The sequence below is a fragment of the Bos indicus genome, chromosome 3 (assembly GCF_029378745.1).
Source record: "Bos indicus isolate NIAB-ARS_2022 breed Sahiwal x Tharparkar chromosome 3, NIAB-ARS_B.indTharparkar_mat_pri_1.0, whole genome shotgun sequence".
In the NCBI taxonomy this organism is placed as follows: Eukaryota; Metazoa; Chordata; class Mammalia; order Artiodactyla; family Bovidae; genus Bos; species Bos indicus.
In genome coordinates, this window is record NC_091762.1 from 87,441,064 (window position 1) to 87,464,645 (window position 23,582).

General features: G+C 44.2%; 1 non-coding gene across 1 annotated transcript; it reads left to right on the forward strand.

Annotated features, from left to right (window-relative positions):
- Window positions 1–5,719: 5,719 nt before the first annotated feature.
- On the forward strand, window positions 5,720–5,792 carry TRNAG-CCC (transfer RNA glycine (anticodon CCC)). The gene has a single exon. It is a non-coding gene; the product is annotated as a tRNA-Gly (tRNA).
- The last annotated feature ends 17,790 nt before the right edge of the window (window positions 5,793–23,582 follow it).

Here is a 23,582-nt window from a genome sequence, read left to right on the forward strand (position 1 = left end):
CACACTACTGTATATAAAATAGATAACTAATAGGGACCTACTGTATATCACAGGGAACTCCTCAGTGCTCTATAATGGCTTCTATGGGGAAAGAATCTTAAGTAAGAGTGGGTGTATGTATAACTGATTCACTTTCCTATACACCTGAAACTAACACAACATTGTAAATCAACTAAACTCCAATAAAAATTTTTTTAAAATTAAAAACCCTATTCATGATAAAAACTGAGTAAATTGGGAATGTGCAGGAACTTTCTCAATTTGATAAAGACTATCTACAAAAATCCTACAGCTTATACATCATATTTAATAAGAAACTGAAATTTTCCCACTAAGTTCAGGTACAAGGCAAGGATGTCCTTTCTCATTGCTCCATTTAACATCATACTGGAAGTCTTTCAGTTCAGTTCAGTTCAGTTCAGTTCAGTCGCTCAGTCGTGTCCGACTTTTTGCGACCCCATGAACTGCAGCACGCCAGGCCTCCCTGTCCATCACCAACTCCCGGAGTTCACTGAGACTCACATCCATCGAGTTGGTGATGCCATCCAGCCATCTCATCCTCTGTTGTCGCCTTCTCCTCCTGCCCCCAATCCCTCCCAGCATCAGAGTCTTTTCCAATGAGTCAACTCTTCGCATGAGCTGGCCAAAGGACTGGAGTTTCAGCTTTAGCATCATTCCTTCCAAAGAAATCCCAGGGCTGATCTCCTTCAGAATGGACTGGTTGGATCTCCTTGCAGTCCAAGGGACTCTCATGAGTCTTCTCCAACACCACACTTCAAAAGCATCAATTCTTCAGCGCTCAGCCTTCTTCACAGTCCAACTCTCATATCCATACGTGACCACAGGAAAAACCATAGCCTTGACTAGATGGACCTTTGTTGGCAAAGTAATGTCTCTGCTTTTGAATATGCTATCTAGGTTGGTCATAACTTTCCTTCCAAGGAGTAAGAGTCTTTTAATTTCATGGCTGCAATCACCATCTGCAGTGATTTTGGAGCCCCCAAAAATAAAGTCTGACACTGTTTCCCCATCTATTTCCCATGAAGTGACACTGTTTCCCCATCTATTTCCCATGAAGTGATGGGACCAGATGCCATGATCTTCGTTTTCTGAATGTTGAGCTTTAAGCCAACTTTTTCACTCTCCACTTTCACTTTCATCAAGAGGCTTTTGAGTTCCTCTTCACTTTCTGTCATAAGGGTGGTGTCATCTGCATATCTGAGGTTATTGATATTTCTCCTGACAATCTTGATTCCAGCTTGTGCTTCTTCCAGCCTGGCATTTCTCATGATGTACTCTGCATATAAGTTAAATAAGCAGGGTGACAATATACAGCCTTGACGTACTCCTTTTCCTATTTGGAACCAGTCTGTTGTTCCATGTCCAGTTCTAACTGTTGCTTCCTGACCTGCATACAGATTTCTCAAGAGGCAGGTCAGGTGGTCTGGTATTCCCATCTCTTGAAGAATTTCCCACAGTTTATTGTGATCCACACAATCTTTACTAATGCAATAAGACAAGAATAAGAAATTTTAAAGTACACAGTTTGGGAAAGAAGACATAAAATTGTTTGCAGATGACATGGTCATCTAAGTAAAAAATTCAGAATAACTAACAAAAAAGAAAAAGAAAAAAGACTCCTGGAACTATTAAGCAATCATAAAAAAAAGTTGCAGATAAAAAGTTAATGTATAAAAGTCAGTTCTTTTCCTATATACCAAAAATGAATAAGTGGAATTTGAAATTAAAAACACTAGTACTCAAGAAAATGAGATACTTAGGTATAAATCTTACAAAATATGTAAAAGATCTAAATGAGGACTACAAAACTTTGATAAATGAAATCAAAGAAGAACTAAAGAAATGGAGAGATACTCCATGTTTATGGAGTGGAAGGCAAAATGTAGTCAAGATGTCAATTCTTCCCAATTAGAGCTACAGGTTCAGTGCACATCCAATCACAATCCCAGAAAGTTATTTCATAGATACCAATAAATTGATTCTTAAGTTTATATGGAAGGGCATAAGACCCAGAGGAGCCAACACAGTACTGAAGGAGAACAAAATTGAAGGACTGACCCTCCCCAGCTTCAAAACTTACTATAATACTACAGTCATCAAGACAGTGCGGTATTGGTAAAAGAACTGCAAATTGATCAATGGAACAAAACAGAGATCCCGGAAACATATCCCCATAAATACTATCAACTGATCTGTGACAAAGAAGCCAAGGGAATACAATGGAACAAAGACAGTCTTTTCAACCAATGATGCTGGGACAACCGGCCATTCAACGATATGCAAAAAAAAAAGAAAAGAAGAATCTTTACACAAACTCCTTCACAAAAATTAACTCAAAGTAGATCACAGACCTAATTGTAAAATGCAAAATGATAAAACTCTTAGAAAATATGTAGGAGAAAACCTAGATAATTGTGAATATGGTCATGCCTTTTTAGATACAGGACCAAAAACAAAATCCTTGAAAGAAATAATGGATAAGCTGAATTTCATGAAAAGTAAAAACTTCTGCTCTGTGAAAGATAATGTTAAAAGCATGAGCCACAGACTAGGAGAAAGTATTTGTAAAAGACACATCTGCTGCTGCTGCTGCTAAGTCGCCTCAGTCGTGTCCGGCTCTGTGCGATCCCATAGATGGCAGCCCACCAGGCTCCCCCATCCCTGGGATTCTCCAGGCAAGAACACTGGAGTGGGTTGCCATTTCCTTCTCCAATGCATGAAAGTGAAAAGTGAAAGTGAAGTCACTCAGTCGTGTCCGACTCTTAGCGACCCCATGGACTGCAGTCCACCAGGCTTCTCCGTCCATGGGATTTTCCAGGCAAGAGTACTGGAGTGGGGTGCCATTGCCTTCCATCTAGTAATAGACTATTATACAAAATATATGAAGAACACTTACAACTCAACAATAAGAAAACAAGCCCAATTTTAAGAGAGAGGTCATCAAAGAAAATGCTGTGCTGTGCTTACTTGCTCAGTTGTGTCCGACTCTTTGTGACCCTATGGACTGTAGCTTCCCAGTCCATGGAGATTCTCCAGGCAAGAATACTGGAGTGGGTTGCCATGCCCTCCTCAAAGGGATCTTCCCAACCAAGGAATCAAACCCAGGTCTCCCACATTGTAGGCAGATTCTTTACCGTCTGAGCCACCAGGGAAGCCCATAAATACTGAAGTGGGTAGTCCTTCTCCACAGGATCCTTCTCCAAAGGATCTTCCCGACCCAGGAATCAAACTGGGGTCTCCTGTGTTGCAGGCAGATTCTTTACCAGCTGAACTGCCAGGGAAGCCCATATACATATGGCAAATAAGTATTGGAGTGGCCAAAAAGTTCATCCGGGTTTTTGTAACAACTTATGGAAAAGTTCAAATGAACTTTTTGGCCCACCCAATATGTGAATCGATGCTGCACATCATATGTCATCAGGGAAATGCAAATTAAAATAATGACATGCCACACTGCACACCTATTAGAATGGGTGTGCTATCAAGAATGCTGACAATACTAAATGCTAGTGAGGATGTGGAGCAACAGGAATTCTCATTCATTGCTGGTGGGAATACAAAATGGTACAGTCACTTTGGAAGATAGTTGGATAGTTTCTTATAAAAACAAAACATACTGTTACTGAATGGTCCAGCGATCACACTCCTTGGTATTTAACCAAAGGAGCTGACAACTTATGTTCACACAAAAACCTGCACGTGGATGGATACTCATAGCAGCTTTACTCATAACTGCAAAAAAATCTGGAGGCAACTGAGATGTCTTCAGTAGGTGAGTGGATACATACACTGTGGTACATCCAGACAATGGAATATTACTCAGTGCTAAAAAGAAATGAGCTATCAAGCCATGCAAAGACATGAATGAAACTTAAATGCGTATTACTAAGTGAAAGAAATCAATCTGAAAAGGCTACACACTATGATTACAACTCTATGATATTCTACAAAAGGTAAAACTACGGAGACTAGTAAAAGATTACTAGTTGCAGGAGTAGGCAAGGGTGAGGAGGAAGAGGAGATGGAATAGACAGAGCACGGAGGATTTTTAGGGTCCTGAAAATACTCTGTATGAAATTATAATGAAAGACATAATCATTATACATTTGCCCAAACCCATAAAAGGTACAACACCAGGAGTGAACTCTAAGGTAAATTATGGACTTTGGGTGATAATGATGAGTCCATGTAGGTTTGTCCTTGGTAAAAAATGTACCATTCTGATGAGTGATGTTGGCAGGGGGCTGTGCATGTGTCGGGGCAGGGCTATTATTAGCAACCTCTGTATCTTCCTGTCAATTTTGTTGTAAATCTAAAACTGCTCTTAAAAAAATATCCTAACTCCACTACTGACTAGATCTCTTAGCCTTAATTCCTTATATCGACCTTTGGATAAAAATTCCTACTACATAATATGATTATAAGGTTTAACCAAGATAATATTCACAAAGCATCCAGGATACAACAAGTATTTTATAAATGATAGACTTATTTTGCACAGAAAAAATATATATATATTCTATATAGTCATATATATATATATCATCCTGATTAGTACTCAGATCAATGATGAAAACCACATTATTAGACAGATAGCCTCAATCAAGTACCCTTTTTATTTTACTTACAAATGACTGCTTCACACATACACATATACAAATGTAGTAGCCAATTGAAATTGTTAGTTACCTTATTAGTTAAATGGAGTTGCCAGTGCTTAAAACTTCCTATTGAGACTGGGCCTAGGTCTTCTGGTCCCCGGATCATGTTCAGCCCTCCCAGTGCCTCACTGTAGAGTCTAAAGAACATCTTGCAGTCAGTAGAGAGGATACTTCTGTGTTTTCCTCTTCAAGCTCCAACCTCTTCGACTGGAAGCAGCAAACCTTTCCAAGACACATGACAGTTACTCACTTAGGAGTGAGCCACAGGTCTTTCCTGGCTGGCTTTGCCAACTCCTCTTTTTAATTGTTTCTGGGGGAGGGAAAAACTTCATGTTAATGGAATTCCAAAAAAGAATGTTATGGTGACAAAGCAGGGAGAAAGCTCAGACAATGGGAGGAAATGGTGAAAGATTCCCTTTCATCTTCTAACGGCCATTTGGGGCTGCACATGCCCTGCCCTGGGAATAGACTCCCAGGGCAAAGGTTCACCGCGATGAGCAGCCCACATTTTGTGAGTGCATAGTTACTCTTCCTTCCGTTTGTTAAAAATATTTTTCTAACCAGGTCTCCGGAATCGAATATAAACACTGCAAGAATGGTTTCATTCTTTCCAAAACAGCATTTCCCTCTCAGCATCTATCTAACGCCGCTGTTGAGAATTTGAGTATCTAGATAAATGGACCCAGGCCTTTGAGATCTTGGGAGAAAGAGGTGTGACATAACAGAACACATAAGCTCTGTTCTGGTTCTGTTTCATTTCCCAAGCAACCCGGTGAAAAGCAAGCCCGAGGGGAATCTAGGGCAGGGCTCTGCTTTGCTCTTCATCAGTCGTGGAGTCTCAGCCATGCGAAGAAAATGGGGTGGTGTGAAGGAAGCAGATTTGAACTGAAAAGCCCTGCTTTTGCAGCCTGTCTCCCGCATTTATTAGCAAGTGAGTCAACCCATATGACTCTCAGTTTCTTCAGCCAGGCAATGGGGACAATTACCTCCATCTCTCAGAGCTGGCAAGAAGATCCAAAAATACTGTGCCTGGGACTTCCCTGGTGGTCCAGTGGCTAAGATTCTGCACTCCCAATGCAGGGGACCCAGGTTCAATCCCTGGTCAAGGAGCTAGATACCACAGCCACAACAAAAGATCCCATGTGCCACAACTAAGATGGGCTGCAGCCAAATAAATAAATAAATAAATAATTTTTTTAAGTCCCTTTATCCTGTACATTAAAAAAACCACTTTGCCTCCTGGTTTGGCCTCTCGGGGCTGGTTTCTTTGATGGGGTGCAGGGCTGGAGCTGGTTGACACGTGTGGTGGCCCCCCCCGCACCCCATACCCGCAGCTGCTTCTAACAAGAAACAGTGAGCTCCTTGAAGCTGTTAGCTACCGACTTGAAGTCACCCCAAGTTGAATCTTCGAGACCCACAACTTTCTCAAAGGCTGGGGTATAACATCTCCAATGGAAAGCTTCCCCAAATCAAGGGGTCCACCACTCTCTTGTTTTAATTTATTTTTTGGTCTAGGAATAAAGAACCACCACAAGTATAGTAACACAGATGTTGTTGGGAGTGATTGCTGAGAAGAATGAGGAGGAAGAGAACCAGTGTGACACAGTTGCTGGGGAGACCAGACTGGCTAGAAGAGCTGGCTGAGCCAAGGTGAGCTAAATCATTTCAGTTGTGACCAACTCTTTGCAAACCTATGGACTGTAGGCCACCAGGCTCCTCTCTCCATGGGATTCTTCAGGCAAGAATACTGGAGCAGGTTGCCATGCCCTGCTCCAGGGGATCTTCCTGACCCAGGGATCAAACCCGCATCTCCCACAGATCCTGCATTGCAGGTGGATTCTTTACTGCTGAGCCATCAGGTTGAGCCAATAGAAGCCCTTTAAAACCTGGCTCAGGCATCTCCTCCTCCAGGAAGGCTTCCCTGACTACATCCAGCCTGAGATGGGTACCCTCCAGGCACCAATCCCCTGTGCTCACTTCAATCACAACACTGACACAGGGGCACTGTATGTTTCCAATTGTTCTCTTTCTGAGCAAGTGATGGGAAATTACTAATCTTGTGAGCCCAACAGTGGGCATAGTGCTTGTCGCACAGTACTTTTACCCAAAATGTTAAATGCTCTGGAATGAATTGGTGTCTACTTGATTAAGTGAGCCTGAACTCACCTCTCCTAATAGCAGTACCAAGGAGGTACCATCCCTCACTGGGACACAGTCACAAGTAATGCTGAAAATCAGATGGGTGGTAACTACATGGAGCCATGGAAATCATCCCATTCATGGTTCATGGCAGGAAGGACCCAGTCAGTGGAGGATGAGTAGGGAAAGCAGGACCAGCCCCTTCCCTCTCTCTGCCCACACCAAGGAAAAGAGAATGGGCAGCAGGGTTCCAGCTCATGAGGCTTGAGTTCGAGTCTAACTTTTGCCCCAGGAAGACCTGAGGTGTCAAGCAGGGAAAGTAAGGCAGATGCCCAGGAATTTAGACTAGACAGCTTGATGTGAGGAAGAAAAATTATAGTTTAGAGGTTGTGAGAGTGCCAGGATGGATCTAGCTTGTTGGCAGTAAAATTGTCCCTTGGCCCAAAGGGCTGCTGCTGCTGACAGTCAACTAAGAGAACACAGGATGGCAGAAGCGGACACGGGGAATGCCTTCATCACAGTGATGCTAACACAGCAAAAGTATTCAAGCTCTGTCTAAAACTTATCAGTACAGATCTCCGGGGAGCTATATTTTTATTAACTTCCTCTTTGGGACTGTGTAATTGAAGGCAATCAGAAAAAGAAAATTATTTCATTCTGAAATTATCTCTCTTCTCTCAGTGCCAAAGATGTGAGATCACCTTGTACCTTAAATAGAAAAGTCTCCATGCTACAAACTGTGCAAAAATGAAAGATCAGAAGATGGATAAGATGGGGCCCTCATTTGTCTGGGTTCCTCTCATGTGTAAGCAAGACAGAAGCTGGGGGTGGGGGATGGGGGTGGATAGTCTGCTCAGAAGAGAACATATGGGAAGCCTGGCCAAAGGCTTTCCTTGAGTGCTTTCAGCCAAGAAAGGAGGAAAAAGTGGAGAAGTTCTTTCCATGAGATGCTTCATGACAGTTCACAGGTATAGATCAAGGTTTATCAATGCTTGACACTATTGACATTTGGTGCTAGATGATTCTTTGTTGTGGGGCCATCCTGTGCACTGCAGGAGGTTAAGCAGCATCCCTGGTCTCTGCTCACTAATGCCAGTGACAACCAAAGATCCCTCCAAATGTTACCAAACATCCCTGAAGGGGCAAAATCACCCACCCTTACCCCCACCTCAAATGGAGAACTACTGGTCTAGAGGAACAATGAAACTTATAGTCAAGTCTGAGCTTGGATAGGGCTTCCCAGTAGAGATCTTGGACATGTAGGAGGCTCTGGACAACATAAGGTCCTACTGACATCGTGGGCACTATTATTACTAGACTGTCTTCTCAACATCCAAAAATTGAATCAGAGAAAGAACTGAAACCACAGAATTCATGAAGAAACTCTACTCAAAATCTAACTCAAGGAAAATATGAAATTATGCACCAAATTCAATTCTGAACTCCTTGGAAGCCAAGATAGAATGGGAAATTTGAAGACTATTATAGTTCTTATTTGCAGATTAAAGTAAGTATACCTTTTTTATTTGTCTGAAGAACCTCAATTCCCTCCTATAACTGAAGTTTATGGGGGATTTATCAGAAGATCCTTATAGAAAGATTACTGGAAAAAAATGTAAGGACTAGATAAATTGCAATATAGCAATGAGGCAGGCAGAGAAGAATCAGGGCCCCACATATCCTAGAAAAGAGCAAAATACAGTTTTTTCATTTATGTAACCAATATTTCCTGCTCACCATCTACATGTCCAGCACCACACTAGACACAGTTTGAATATAGGTCTATAGACACTGGAGCTGTATCTCTGAATAAGACAAAAAGTATCCTGGTTTTCCTAGACCTTACACTCTTTTTGGATCAGAATCAACTACTTAATTGTGTGTCTTTAAACAAGTCATTCCATCTTAGGGTGCCTCAATTTCTCCAAATGTAAAATGAGGATAATACCTACCAACAGGACAAGACTGATATTGTAGGTGTTCATTGAAGGCTTAACATCCTTTGAATGTTTGTTTAGCATTTATTTGCTCCCCTGGTGGCTCAGAAGGTAAAGAATCTGCCTGCAATGCAAGAGACACTTATTGTATCCCTGGGATGGGAAGATCCCTTGGAGAAAGGAAAGGCAACCCGCTCCAGTATTCTTGCCTGGAAAATCCCATGGACAGAGGAGCCTGGAGGGCTACAGTCCATGGGGCCACAAAGAGTGGGACATGACTGATCACACATGCAACAGCATCAACAAAAAGCCAAACAATCAGCAGACGAGACGTCTGAGGGTCTGAGGCTGCAGAGCAAGCTAAAGAGCATAAAGAGTCAAGGGCAACCAGAAACTCTACCCCTGGCCATTCTGCTCCTACCCATGGATTGCAGAGGAAGCCCAGCCCCTTCCCCCATTCTCCCCCACCTCCTCCACCCTGGCTTCCGCTGCCCAGCCAACATTATTTTCTGGGCCTCTTTAATTTGGAGGCTTTTAGGGCCATATCCTGCCATCAATTTGGGGGTTGACTTCAATGAACGTTCTGTGCAGGGCGGGAGAGGGGCAGGATGCAGCTTTCTCCTGGCGGGCCCTGATACAATAGGGTTTTCTACTGAGATCAATGGATTAATTGCCAACGCTCCATTTGGGGCCATAAGGAGTTGCTTTGTTTTCCCATAGTCGGCAGTTGGGGCTAGGCGGCCAAATTTCATTTTTGAAAAGTCAGGGAAAACAATTTGGTAAAAAGGGTTGGGGGTGGAGGGGTACGGGAGAGCAGTTTTGCTCATTGCACTAAAGGTCAATAACAATTATAGTGAAAATTCAGAAGGCACATTTGTTCTCTGACTGAGGCCCCGTCTGGAAAATTCCATCCAGAAACAATTTGCTGTCTCTCCTCTTGTTTTCCCCTCCTCCACCGGGCTCTCTCACCACTAAGGCCCCAGCCAACCACACCATGCCCACCCTCTCACCCGTCCCTCCACATCAGAAACTCTGTCCCCAGGAAGCAGCCTCAAATGTTGAGAAGGGAGAGGAGAGTTGTGATTTCTTTCCCTTTCCCTCAGGAGGTTGAGGAAAGCATTGGGAAAAAAAAAAAAAAGGCATCCTTTCTTTCTCCCCGCAGTGGTGGGAATGCTTACAGCCTGGGTAGGCAGGAGGTAGAGCTCTAATTCTGCCATTTAACAGCTAATAAACTTGGGAAAGGGGCTTCCAGGTGGCTCAGTGGGCAAAGAATTCACCTGCCAATGCAGGAGATGCACTTCTGATCCCAGGTCAGGAAGATCCCCTGGAGGAAGCATGGCTACCCACTCCAGTATTCTTGTCTGGAGAATCCCATGGACAGAGGAGCCTGGCAGGCTACAGTCCATGGGGTCTCAAAGAGTCAGACACAACTGAAGCAACTGAACACACACAAACTTGGGGAAATCCAGGTCTCCGAGCATCCACAGGGTCATGAGTACAATGGGAACAGTCAAGGTGACCTCCTGAGATGACTGAACAATTAATTCAGATATGACATGCAATCTGCACTGGACTCGAAAGAGAAGCCTGGGGACTTCCCTGGTGGTCCATTGGTTAAGAGTCTGCCTTGCCACGCAGGCTACGCAGGTTTGATTCCTGGTCAGGGAACTAAGATCCCACATGCTGAGAAGCAATAAGCCCCCATGCCACAACTAGAGAGTCCTTATGCTTCAGTGAAAGATCTCACAAGACACATGAAGACCTTGCGTGCTGTAACTAAGATCCTATGCAGCCAAGTAAATGAATAAAAGAAACACAAGGCTAATTACAGCCTAAAACAGGAGGCTCCCCCTGTGCGGAAACATGCCCTGGTAACCTGTTCCCATACCAAGCCCTCCACTTTCTGGACCCTCTGGCTTTTTCAGCCTTACTGCCCACTCCACTCTCTCTTCTCTGTATCTCTCCTTCATCCTCATTGTGGTTCTAATTCTGGACTCTACTCTGGAATACAACATTCACATCCTACCCCATCCAATGACTGAGCTTAATCAACAGTTTGATTCTGCCAGCTACCATGCATTGATTCTCTTCTCTACACATAGCATATTGCTTCAAATGCCTTCTAAGTTCCACATTCTGCTTAGCTGTAGTTGTCTCAATCATACATGTGTTTATTAAACATTTAGAATCGTGGTTAAGAACTCCAGCTCTGGGATCAAGACTGCCTGTGTTTGTAATTCAACCCCACTTCTTGACAGCTGTGGGATCTTAGCTGTTTTGTGCCTCAGTTTCCTCATCTGCAAAATGGGAGTAATGACTGCAACTACCGCAGAGATGTCTGGTAAAGCTGAGTGAGATGAACCAGACAATGTAACACAGGTAGAATCATTCAAAGAATGCTTGGAATGTGCTCAATAAGTCCTGAATAATGTTATTATTAAAAACCCAGTCTGTTTCAGGGTCTAGGGATTCAGTGATAAAGAAGACAAGCTTTCCTTCAACAAATATTTGGGTGCCTTCTATATGCCAGGGACTGTTCTACTTCTAGTAGGAAGGGGAGAGGAGTAGAGATAGATAATAACAAACCAATAAGTATAATAAGAAGAAAAATGTCATCTTGTTAAAAGTGCTGTTTTGCAAATTACAACAGATTGAAGTGATAGAGTATAGAGGGTTTTTTACATGGGAGGCCAGGGAAGGTCTCTCTCCTTTTTCAGAATATATATGTTTTAGTATTTATTTTATTATAAGAATTTCAAACATAAAAATAAGCAGACAGAATAATATAATGAAAACCCCCTATCACCCAGCTTCAACAACGGTCAGTCCATGGCCAATCTTGCTTCATTTGTGCCCCCATCCACTTCTCTCCTTCCCATATTTTAAAAATTTATTTATTTTTAATTGGAGAATAATTGCTTTACAATGCTGTATTGGTTTCTGCCATACATCAACATGAATCAACCATAGGTATACACATGTCCACTCCCTCTTGAACCTCCCTCCCACCTCCCACCTCATCCACAACCCCCCATCACCTCCCCACCATCCTCACCCCCCAACCACCCCCCCACCACCCTCACCCAGGCTGTCACAGAACACCAGGTTGAGCTCCTCCCAGGAAGGTCTCTTTGAGGAGGTGGCATTTAGGCTGCAGTGTTCCCAATCCTGGGGGGATTCTTAGTGGTGGGTGTACACTGGCTGTCCCTGCTTGATTCGGTGCTCCAGAAGAGAGGAGACAGTCATGTTCATCTCTGTCCCTCCCCACACCAAATTCTGCAATCAGCATGCAGTATATACTGATGAATGGGGACACTGAATTTGAACCTTGACTCTCACTCCCTCTAGACAAGAGCAAGGGAGGGCGTGGCTTGGGTGCAGAGGTCGGTTAAGGATATAAGGATGATGATGGGGATGGAATTGATAATGGGTTGACTGGATGGCAAAAACCCTTATGTTCTCTTGAAGGAGCTGTAGGGTGTGAGCACCACAGCTTTGGAGTCAGGCAAAACTGTATTTGCATCTCAGCTGGAAACACTATGGCCTCATTCCCCTCTTCTATAAAATAGACCCAATTACACCTCATCCCACGTGGATTATTAATACTGCAAAAGACCTTGAAGGTAAAGTAGCTTCATGGAGTAGAAATTCCATAAGTATTCATTCTCCTCCCCACTATGTCAGACCCCTGAGGCCAAGAACTACATTCCTGAACTCATCACGCAGAAACATATATAGGAAAATGTAGAATATTCTAGTGACCACTTGTCCATCTCCTATTCAAATACCATAAAATGTTTTTCCAGGGAAATAAAATAGTAGGAAAAAGGAAGGATGCTTTAAAAAAAAATTCTTCTCTCTTCTCTGCTACCCTCAAAAAAAAAAAAAAAAAAAAAATGGTTTCCAGAACATCAAACGCTCCTCAAAGAATCAACAATATTTTTTGATGATGGAAGTATGAATAATCAGACACATGGATTACATTTCCTTAAATTATGCAGAGCCCAAAAACCAGGAGGGAAGGGAACGTGCTGGTAAAATTTTTTTCACATTTTATTAAAACCTCAAGGTCTGAGGAACACTTTCATGGTTATTACACACACACACACACACACACACACATTTCCTGTGTCCAACTATCAAGAAAGAAAAGTGAATACACTGAGCATTTTTTTCCCCCTGTTCAAAGCTTTGTCTTTTCTCTCAGTTCTAATTCCCAGCACCAGCCTCATTCATAGAAATAAAAGGAGCACACATTGGTTGGGTTCCCAAGCTCTGCACCTTACCAGCTGTGTGACCTTAAGCAAGTCACTTAAATTCTCAGAGCTTGAGTTTCCTTTGTGGCAAATAGGGATGATGGTCTGACCTTCATAAATGATGCTGGGGATTAAATGGAATGAGACATGAACATACCTTGGAAACTGTACGATGTCAGGTGGGTACGAGGGATGGAAGTGGCTCCAGGAAGTTATCCCCATGTTGATAGGCAGAAGAGTGCACTGGCGGCAGTTCAAGAACCTGACTGTCCACCTTCAAACGTCCCCTATGCTGATGCTTAAGGTGTGTGTTCCTAGGCAGAAATCTAAGCCATGCTCTCCATACTCCACTTACTTATTTGCAAAATGGGATGCTGCTGAAAATAACAGTACCTACCTCATACAGTGGTGAAAGTTTTAGTCACTCAGTCGTGTCTGACTCTTTGTGACCCCATGGAAAGTAGCCCACCAGGCTCCTCAGCTCCTCTGTCTGTGGAATTCTCCAGGCAAGAATACTGGAGTGGGTTGCCATTCCCTTCTCCAGGGGATCTCTCCAACCCAGGGATCAAACCCAGGTCTCCTGCACTACAGGCAGATTCTTTACCATCTGAGCCACCAGGGAAGCCATACAGTGGTGATAAGGATTAAATTAGGAAATATTGACAAAGCACTTGGGTTAGTGCCAATGTTTTGAAAGAGAGAACAGGAAGGGAAGGGAAGGGAGGAAAGAAGGAAGAAAGGAAAGAAGGGAGGGAGGGGAAGAGAAGGCAGTAGAAGAAATGTCCGAGCAAAGATTCCCTGTGCTAGAAATTCACCTTTTAGTTGTTTGGGTCAGGTATTATCTTTTCCAGGAATACTTTTAGAAAATGCAAACATACTTAAAAAGCATGGCACAGCAATTCAGATTCAATGTGTACTTATTGAGAACCTACTGCATGCAAGGCAGTGTGCTGTCTTAGGTAATCGTTTGGAAAATCTCTGACTTTTTGGAAGGTGGGCGTAAGAGGAGGTGACAAATAGAAAAGAGAGGAAAAGAGGAGACACAGGGAGAGACAGAGATGAAGAGCCGCTTTTCCTGCTGTGGCTTTGGCATTGGACAGACTTGGGTCCATATGTTAGCTCTGCCAGTTACTAATTATGTGACCTTGGACAGGCAAGGACAAATTTAGACCCTACTTTGCTTGAAAAATGGGGATAATGATCATAGGCTATGTGGGGATAAAATGAGACAAGGTGTTAAAACATCTCATTTTCCTTTTCCCAACTCCACATTTTTGTCACATGCCTCCCAAAACTTCTGTGCAGTGAGTAGAAAGAAATCTTTCATGGCAGCACCTAGGAAACTAGAGTCAGAACTCCCACGAGAGGAAATCAGCTTGCCACTTTCTCTGTGCACTGAAAAGGGCATTTTTGCATGAAGACCATGCTCTACTAAGCTCATAAGAAGTGCATTTCCTCCGCGTGACATTCCCGATCAATTTCAGCCAGCGGTAACCAAGTGACTAACTCTTCTTCTGGAGGCCAAGAGCCAGCACTGGTTGTTGACTTCTCCCGAGCCTCTCAAGTGTAAAGCTGATTCCTGCCGGATACTGCTCTTGGAGGAAATGGGGGAGAAATTCAGCTTTGGCTCCCACCGTTCAACCAATAATAAAGAAGGCAGAGAAAAAGCTGAGTTAGAAAGAGAGGCTACATAACCCTCTTCCTGGATCCTGGCAGATGCCAGAGGAAGAATCAGTGAGTGAGTAATACTGTAGCTGGGAGTCCAAAAGCTGCAGCTGGAGGTCTGTGCCAAGAAGACGGTGCCAGGTTTGGTTCTGAGGCAGAGGGGGCTGCTCCAGGGCCAGCCTCAGCCGGATGGGGAACAGCTCAGTGTGAGTCAGGGGCTGGGTCTCTGCTCCAAGAGTCTCAGGCAAGCCACATCCATTCAGATGCACCACCCACACAGATGGAGCTGTCTTTGCAGAGACTCAGGTGGCTTTTCTTGGGGGTGGTGCATGCCGGGCATTGAATGGAAATGATAGAAAAGTTCTGCAGTCTAAGCACAAGCCGGCACAAAATGGAATGCAGACAGTCTGGGTTGCAGGTACCAGACCTGTCCCCAAGGCCATGGGCTGCTGAGCTGCCACATTGCAAATGACAAGAGCTACCATGTACTGATTGCTCGTCAGATCCCGACACTGTGCCCAGTGCCAACAGCTCCAATGCCCTTGTGTACAATTACAGAGCATGTTGAAAGCAGAAAGCATAGCGAAGCTGGGAGAATATTAAGTCACTCCCCCCACCCCCAACTCACTACCTCAATTTCCCCACTGCAAAACAGATATGATACCTGCCTACATTATGGGTTACTTTGAGAATTGCAGTACAGTGGTTCAAAACTCAGACTTTTGAGTCAGAAAAATCTGAGTGAGACTCAGCTCTGCCTCTAATTCACTGTGTGACCTTGAGCAAGTTTCTTAGCCACTCTAAACTTCTGTTTCCTCATCTGTTATCACTAGAGAGCCAGCCTCAAAGGCTTATGGCAAAGATCAGATTAGGGAGTATGTGAGCCTGCTTCCTCCTCTATAAGCCAGAGAAAATAATATACATCTCTCATTATCGTGTAGAGTAGATAACATTTTTAAATGGCCTAATAAAGTGTCTTGCACTCAGTAGGCCCTCAGTGAATCATGGTTTTTTAGCAGCATCAAATGAGACACTACATGGAAGGTTATTGGTAAATTTTAAGCTGTTATTTTTGATAAAATGTATTACTTATTAAACTCAAGTGAGGTGCTTAATGTGGTCATTAGTACTTTGATCACAACTGTTTTTTGTTTTTCTCTTTCTGTGTTCTTTTCCATGAGAAGTTTAGATTATATTGGGGTTTCGACCTCAGATCCCTGGGCTGAAAGCATTAGGAAAGCAAAAGCAGTGAGACGGGGGTGTCCAGAAGTGTTTTCAATATTCCCAAAAGTATGGGGAAATTTACATTTGTCAATACGTGACCGCCACAAACTCCCAGGACGATCACGTTCCTTGCTTTAGGCTGAGACTGTAGTGGTTTGATAGCACCACTAGCTAGCTACCACTCACCAAAATCTCCAGTTGACAGATATGTGCGGTAGACCAGCTTTATTAGTGTCACGGGGCTCTAGAGCTAGAATCCCTGACTCACCACTTAGCAGCTTTGTAGCCTTTAGCAAGATTTGGACCCTCTTTGTACTTATGTCTCTTCATGTGAAAATTGGGGATAACAATACTGGGTAACAATGGCGTCTCCCCATAGGAATCCTGTGGGGACAGTGCCCGGTCCATAGGAACCACTCTATAATGCAAGTGCTTGTGTCATTGTTCTTACCAGATTTTAGGAAGCATCTTCCCAAGTTCAGACACGGCTAGTCAAGGGTAACAGTTGAAGCATGAGTTGGAAGAGTGAGTATTTGTGCTAAGGAAGTCACATTTACTGGATGTGTATGAGGCATTGGGTGGTGGTGGGGGGGGGGTGGGGGGCGGTGGTTCCCAGATGGCACTAGTGGTAAAGAATCTGCCTGCCAGTGCAGGAGACATAAGAGATGCAGGTTTGATCCCTGGGTTGGGAAGATCTCTTGGAGGAGGGCATGGAAACCCACTCCAGTATTCTTCCCTGGAGAATCGCATGGACAGAGGAGCCTGGTGGGCTACAATCCACAGGGTCACAAAGAGCTGGACATGACTGAAGCAACTTAACATGCACCCATGCATGAGGCACTGGATGCTGAGCCAGTGATCCAGATGTCCTCCTGTTGGATCTGGTCCACCATGATGTGAGGTTGGTATGTTACAAAGGAGGTACCAGGGTTCAGATTGTCCCCAAGTCACACAACCATCATGTGGAAGAATCAAAGATTCCAGTCCTGTCCTTCTGACCCCCATAGCACTCACTCTTTAAATTAAACCATGAGAATCCCAGGAGAAAGTTAAGTTACAGGAGGTTCTTCATGGACCATAGGATGAAAACCCTTAGTCTAGCATTGCAAACACTTGGTGAAATGGGACGTTTCTTTCCTTTCTTTACGTTGATAACACAAGAACCACTTCTGAGCCCTCTTGGAAGAGAATGGAGTCTCAAAATCTCCCTCAGTGGTGGGAGATTTAGACAGATTTAGACATTGATACCTACATCAATGATGGCAACAGATTTAGACAGTTCCGTGAGACCCTAGGTGAAATCAAATCCCCATTTGGACACAGCAGGAAAATGATTTCTGTTTCCTAGCATGCTTAGACTGAAGGCTTGGTTAATGTGTTAAAACCAAGGCTTGAGGAGGTGGCTAAGAATGACTAACAGTTATTCACTCATTCATACCACCAACACTTGCTGAGCCCTTCTCTTCCCCAGATTCTATGCTGGGTGTCGGGGAGTTGGCATAAGCAGGCTCTATCAATCAGGGCACAGACGAAAATACAGGTGATAGTATTTGCTGCTTCCATGGAGGCAGCCACAGGAGGCCACTGAGCACACAGAGGGTCTGAGAGGACGCTGAGAAGAGGTGGTGTCTTAAGGGACAGACGGTTTGTTAAGCAGAGAGGAGAAGAGGAATCGCATCTTCAGCAGAGAGAGCAGCATGATGACAGGAACGACAATATGAGGGATCTAAATGGAGCTTTGTGTGGCTGGAGCAAAAAGTGAGATTTATGGAGGACTGAGCCATGAGGCATTAATAACATGCAGAAGGAACTTAAAAAATACTCTGCTCAGAAGCAAGGATTTTATCCTTGGAGCCATCAAAGCGCCTTAAGCAGGGGAATGGCCTGACTGTATTCCACAGGTTTCATTTGTGCCATTTCTGATTTCACCCTGACGTGCTTTGTCAACAGCATTTATGAAGGTCCCTGCCATCCAAAATTTTCATTTATCCCAGGAAATCTGAGGACAATGATGATTAAAATTATCATCATTTCATATATTGAAATTTCCTCTTTACTTAATTGTAAATCTTAGAAGACAGAGACAAGATCTTGTTTACCAATATTTTCTCAGCACCAACCACACAGCTGCTTTTCCTCAAGCTAGGCTTGAACCCCAGGTCTGCCTGACTCCAAAATGTTTTGCTTACAAATGCAGGATCACAAGTGTTAAACTGCATTTTAAGGCTGTGAATATCCTTTCCACCATCATTTTAGTCCACTCCACAGGGTGGGCATGAAACCACCCTAAGTGTAGGGGAGGGAGCAGGAGTAGGGAGGGTGGTCCGCGTTCAGTACATACGCAGTAAATAATGAACAAAGGACTGGACAGGAAGTCCATGCATCTGAGCAACAGGATCGATATACTCCTTTTAAGCTGTAGACCTTGGGCAGCCAGTTGACCTCTCTGGGCTTCAGTGTTCTTGCCGTGTAAGGAAGGGCCTGGAACTGACAAACTCTAAAATCACTTTCAACCTGAGTTGCCATGACTCATCCAGACTGTTTTTTAAAGGCCACTTGAAGCTTTCCTAAAAGATCTTGCCTCTATCAATATATTATTTCATAAGACTTGCCTAGCCCACATTTTAACAGTCTCAGATTTCTCCCTGGGGGAATCTTAAGAGGTTTCTAATTGATGACCAATGCTATATTAAAAATCAAAGAGGAGAGTAATAGTTTTTCCACCCTGGCCACAAAAAGAAAAATGATAATCATAATCAAAATGCTGCTCCCTTGTTAAAGAGGTTTAGAAAAACCTGACTTGAGCATGATGTTTTTATCCATCTTCCTACATGTCCTCTGGCTTCAAGGACACAAGGCTGTTTCTCTTGTGGCAAGATCAGCCCTGGGGCACAGCAGCTAAAGAGAATCTTCCCTTGGCCTCAGTTTCCTTTCTCTGTAAAATGGAGATTTTCCCAACTTTGCTCTGCCTACTTTACAAGGTTGTTGGTAGGTAAACAGAGATAAAAGATGAAGAAGATGCTGGACAAGTTCAAAGGAGATCATGGTGACTGTACAGTTGTCTAGATAAACAGAACCAGAGACAGAGAGAGAGAGGGCTTGATTATAAGGAGCTGACTCACATGATTATGGAGGCTGACAAGCCCCAAGATCTGCAGTCAGCAAGCTGGGACCCAGGAGAGCTAATGGTGTAGTTCCAGTCTGAGTCCAGAGGCTTGGGAATAAGAGCTGATGGTGTAAGTTCTAGTCTGAAAGCTGGCAGGCTGAAGACCCAGGAAGAACTGATATTTCAGTTTGAGTCATAAAGTGGGGAAAAAGCCCGTGTCTCAGTTCAAAGATCATCAGGTAGGTGGTCTCTCAAGAAGTCTCTCTCACTTATGGTGGGGGTTGGGGTGGGGTTTGTGTGTCTGTCTTTTTGTTCTATTTAAGGGATTCCCAGGTGGCGCTAGTGGTAAAGAACCCGCCTGCCAATGCAGGAGACTGGGTCAGGAAGACACTCTGTAGAAGGGCACAGCAACCCACTCCAATATGCTTGCCTGGAGAATCCTGTGGACAGAGTAGCCTGGTGGGCTACAGTCCATAGGGTCACAAAGACCTGGACATGACTGAAGTGACCTAGCATGAAGCGTTCACCTGACTGGATGAGTGAGGCCCACCCACATTAGGGAGGGCAGTCTTTACTCAGCCTACTGATGTAAATGCGAACTTTGTCCAAAAACACCTTCACAGACAAACTCAAATCATGCTTGACCAAAGAGCTGGACATCCTGTAGCCCAGTCAAGTTAACCAATTTAAGTTAATCATCATAATGATGAAAATGTAAACTCAATGAGGGAACCAAATTTTTGTCTATTTTGTTTCCCATAGTATTTTCAGGGCCTGGGGAGGACAGTTTAGTGCAGAATAGGGGCTCAAAACATATTGAACAAATGAATGAGGAGGAGAAGGAACATTTGAGGCTAGTGGAAAAAGAAATCCCATACACATCTGCCAGGGACTTTGGTCATTTGTTCAATCAACAACTACAGATGTTAACTCTCTAGCAACTGAATTCCAATATTGACTTTGTGAAAGTGAAATTCTCTCAGTCGTGTCCAACTCTTTGCGCCACCATGGACTACACAGTTCATGGAATTCTCCAGGCCAGAATACTGGAGTTGATAGCCATTCCCTTCTCCAGAGGATCCCTCGTGGCTCAACTGGTAAAGAATCCGTCTTCAATGCAGGAGACCTGAGTTCGATCCCTGGGTTGGGAAGATCCCCTGGAGAAGGGAAAGGCCACCCACTCCAATATTCTGGCCTGGAGAATCCCATGGACTGTATAGTCTATGAGTTGCAAACAGTCGCACACAACTGAGCAACTTTGACTTTCACCTTCTTCAGGGGATCTTCCCAACCCAGGGATCGAATCCAGGTCTCCTGCATTGCAGGCAGATTTTTTACTAGCTGAGCCACAGGGGAAGCCCAAGAATACTGGAGTGGGTAGCCTATCCCTTCTCCAAGGGATCTTCCCAACCCAGGCATTGAACCGGGGTCTCCTGCATTACTGGTGGATTCTTTATCAACTGAGCTATCAGGGAACCCCTTGACTTTGTAGTTAGGCATTAATATCCTCATTTTTCAAGGTAAATAACGTGAGGTTCAGAGAAGTTAAGTATCCAACAGGTAGACTATATCTTCATTCCACAACTTTCCAGGTTTCTTTTCCTATCTCACCACTTAGCACCATGCACAATTACATCACTGTTTATTGATTTCATTTTATTCTTGCCACTCTCAGTGAGTTGTATAAAGTGCCCCAAAAGATAGGTCCACCTGGGACCCAGGCAAATGTGACCTCATTTAGAAAAGGGTCTTTGTAGATAGAGATCTTGAAAGGAGATCATCCTAGATCAGGGTGGACCCTAAATCCAGTGACAAACGTCCTAATAAGAAAAGAGAAGGAGAGAAGGCACACAGAGGAGAAGGTAATGTGTAGTTGGAGGATGAGCTTGAAGTGATGGTCTGCAAGCCAAGGAATATGGAGGCTTGCCAGTAAGAAGCTAGGAGAGGGGCCTGGAACCGATTATCCTTCAATGTCTACAGAGGGGACCAACTTCATCAACATCTTATTTCAGACTCCAGAACTTTGAGAGGATAAAAATTTCTGTTATTTTAAGACATCTAGTTCTGAGTTGTTTGTTAGAGCAGCCACGGGAAACTAAAATGCCCCCTACCTCCACTTCAGCCTCCAATTAGGCTCTAAGAGCTACAGGGGCAGTCATAGATTCTATTTTGTTCACTATTTTATTGAATCTAGAGTCTAGAAGTGCCAGGGTCAAAGTAGGAGCATGGAAATTGTTTGTAGAAAAAAACTGAAAGTTTGACTAACCAAATTTCAGATGCTTGAAGTCAGGGAAGTCTCTTGAGTCAGAGCAAAGAATCCTGGGTTCTCTGTCCTGCTGCCCTCACCAGGACACAGTCCCTAGGACTAGCAGCACAACTTTCAGGGTGGTGAGGTGGGGTGGAGGGAGATGGCTTGGGGAGGGGGAGGGAGCGAGTGCATTTGGGTATCCATCTCCCAGTTTGCAAAGTGGGCCTGAGGCTTCCTCCCAGGAGTCTTCAGAGGTGGGCACCAGGTTTACCCACACAGGTGGGTACACAGGAGAGGTGAGGTGCCCTGATGAAAGGGAAAGGATGCTTCGCAGAATTCCAGGCTCTAGTCCAGCTGGGCCCAGGCTTCTGCCTCCTGTTTCCTTCTCCTCCTCTCTTCCTTTTTGTTTTTGTGCCACTTCTCCCTGCTTCTGCTGCAGAAGCAGTAGATAGGCTCAGAGACATCAGGTAGGGGACTGCTGTGAGGCCAGGGGACTCAGGAGGTTGGGCTCTACAGGTTCCCACCCCCTCCACCCTCTGTGTACCCTGGGCAGAATCTGCTCCTCTCCAAAGGGGTCACTAAGATCTGCATTATCCATTTAACCAGTCTTGACTCAGGACTTCCCTGGGCTTGAGCACTTCCTGCTTATCAGCAACACACAGGAGGAGGGCTCAAAATCCAGGAGGAAGACATGTCCATATACCCTTTCCAAGTAACAAAACTGAGTTGAAGTCCTTGACTGCACTACTTATGTGCAAGTTACTTAACCTCTCTGTGTTCAGTCACTCAGTCATGTCCAACTCCTTGCAACCCCGTGGACTGTAGCCTGCCAAGCTGTTCTGTTCATGGAATTTTCCAAGCAAGAATACTGAAGTGGATTGCCATTTCCTACTCCAGAGGATCTTCCTGACCCAGGGGTCGAACCTGTGTCTCTTGCATCTCCTGCATTGGCAGGCGGACTCTTTACCACTAGCACCACCTGGGAGCATCTATAAATTGTGAAAATACCACCCACCAATCCTGTGAAAAGAGGACAAAACAAAAGGTGTTAGGTCTTTTAGATTAGAGTCTAATATATAATAAGTGCTAAAAAATGCCACTTTATCTCCCTTTTCACTCTTTTCCAAAAGAGATCATAGATATTTGCATTCATTCATTCATTGACATAGTAAAGTACTTACCATGACTCAAGGAATAGCAACTGATATTTTTCATCCTTTGAGCAATTATAGCATCTGTGATCACTTGGGATCTGAAAATCAATATGATGCAAGGGAGTTTCAAGAGCATATAGCCCTGCCCTAGGTTCTTCAAACCTGGAAACAAAAGCCGAGAGAAGGCAAGGGATTTTCCTGAGGTCACACAGCTGGTAAACTTAGAACTTCACTCAGCCTGCTGCTCATTCACCTAATGACTCATCAAGCCTCAGGCAGTGATGACAAAGGCTATTCACCAACATCCTCTGGTACCTACAGAACCCAAGGCCAGAACTGGCCACTCTAGAGGCCCCAAAAAACTTTCAAGGGCCCCAGAAATGTGGACGGATGGAAGAAATTATAAGGCAGGCATTTAGGAAGCAATTCCTTTCCAAATCAAATGCATTCTTGCATTCTAACACTCATATCCTAAAAATTGTTGTTTAATGGGCTCTCCACATCCGAACTTGACTCACTCTCTGAAATGGAAATCTGGGCACTTTGGAGTTTGGATGGCGGTTCTTAACAGCCAGCAACAGGATACTGCTTGCTGGCAGTGCCACAGGCAGCCCTGACCTCAATCCAGAGCCTCTGCCTCCAAAGCCACTGGGAAGTTTGAGAGGCTCCAGAGCTGGGGCCTCGGCCTGGGGAACCTTGACCTTGCCGGAGGCTGGATCTGTTTCTGATACGGCGTGGCAAATTTCTAAATCTTAGCTGTGGGATGGCATTTGCTCCTTGCAGAAAAAGAGCAAGGGGCCCAGGAGGTTCCAATTGATTCCTAAGTAGAACCAGCTGTTGGAATCCTGCAGCACTGATTAGGGAAGTTCACTTCCAGGTTGCAGTTTCCAGTTGGTGCCCTCGCCCCCTCCCAGTGCTGTCAGAGAAGCACCCCAAAATCTAAATTGCTGCATCTATTGATCCAGAGCTGGAAAGGAGGCAAAGGCAGGAAGAGAGACTAGCAACTATAGCTTCCATCTCTTGAGTACCTAGTTAATATGTACCTGCCATTGGGCTAGGCACCTTGTAAATATCATTTCCAGTTCTTACAACCATACCAGCATTCCCAGATTTACAAATGAAAAACCAAAAAAGTGATTCAGGGAATAATAATCATCATCATCATTCTTTT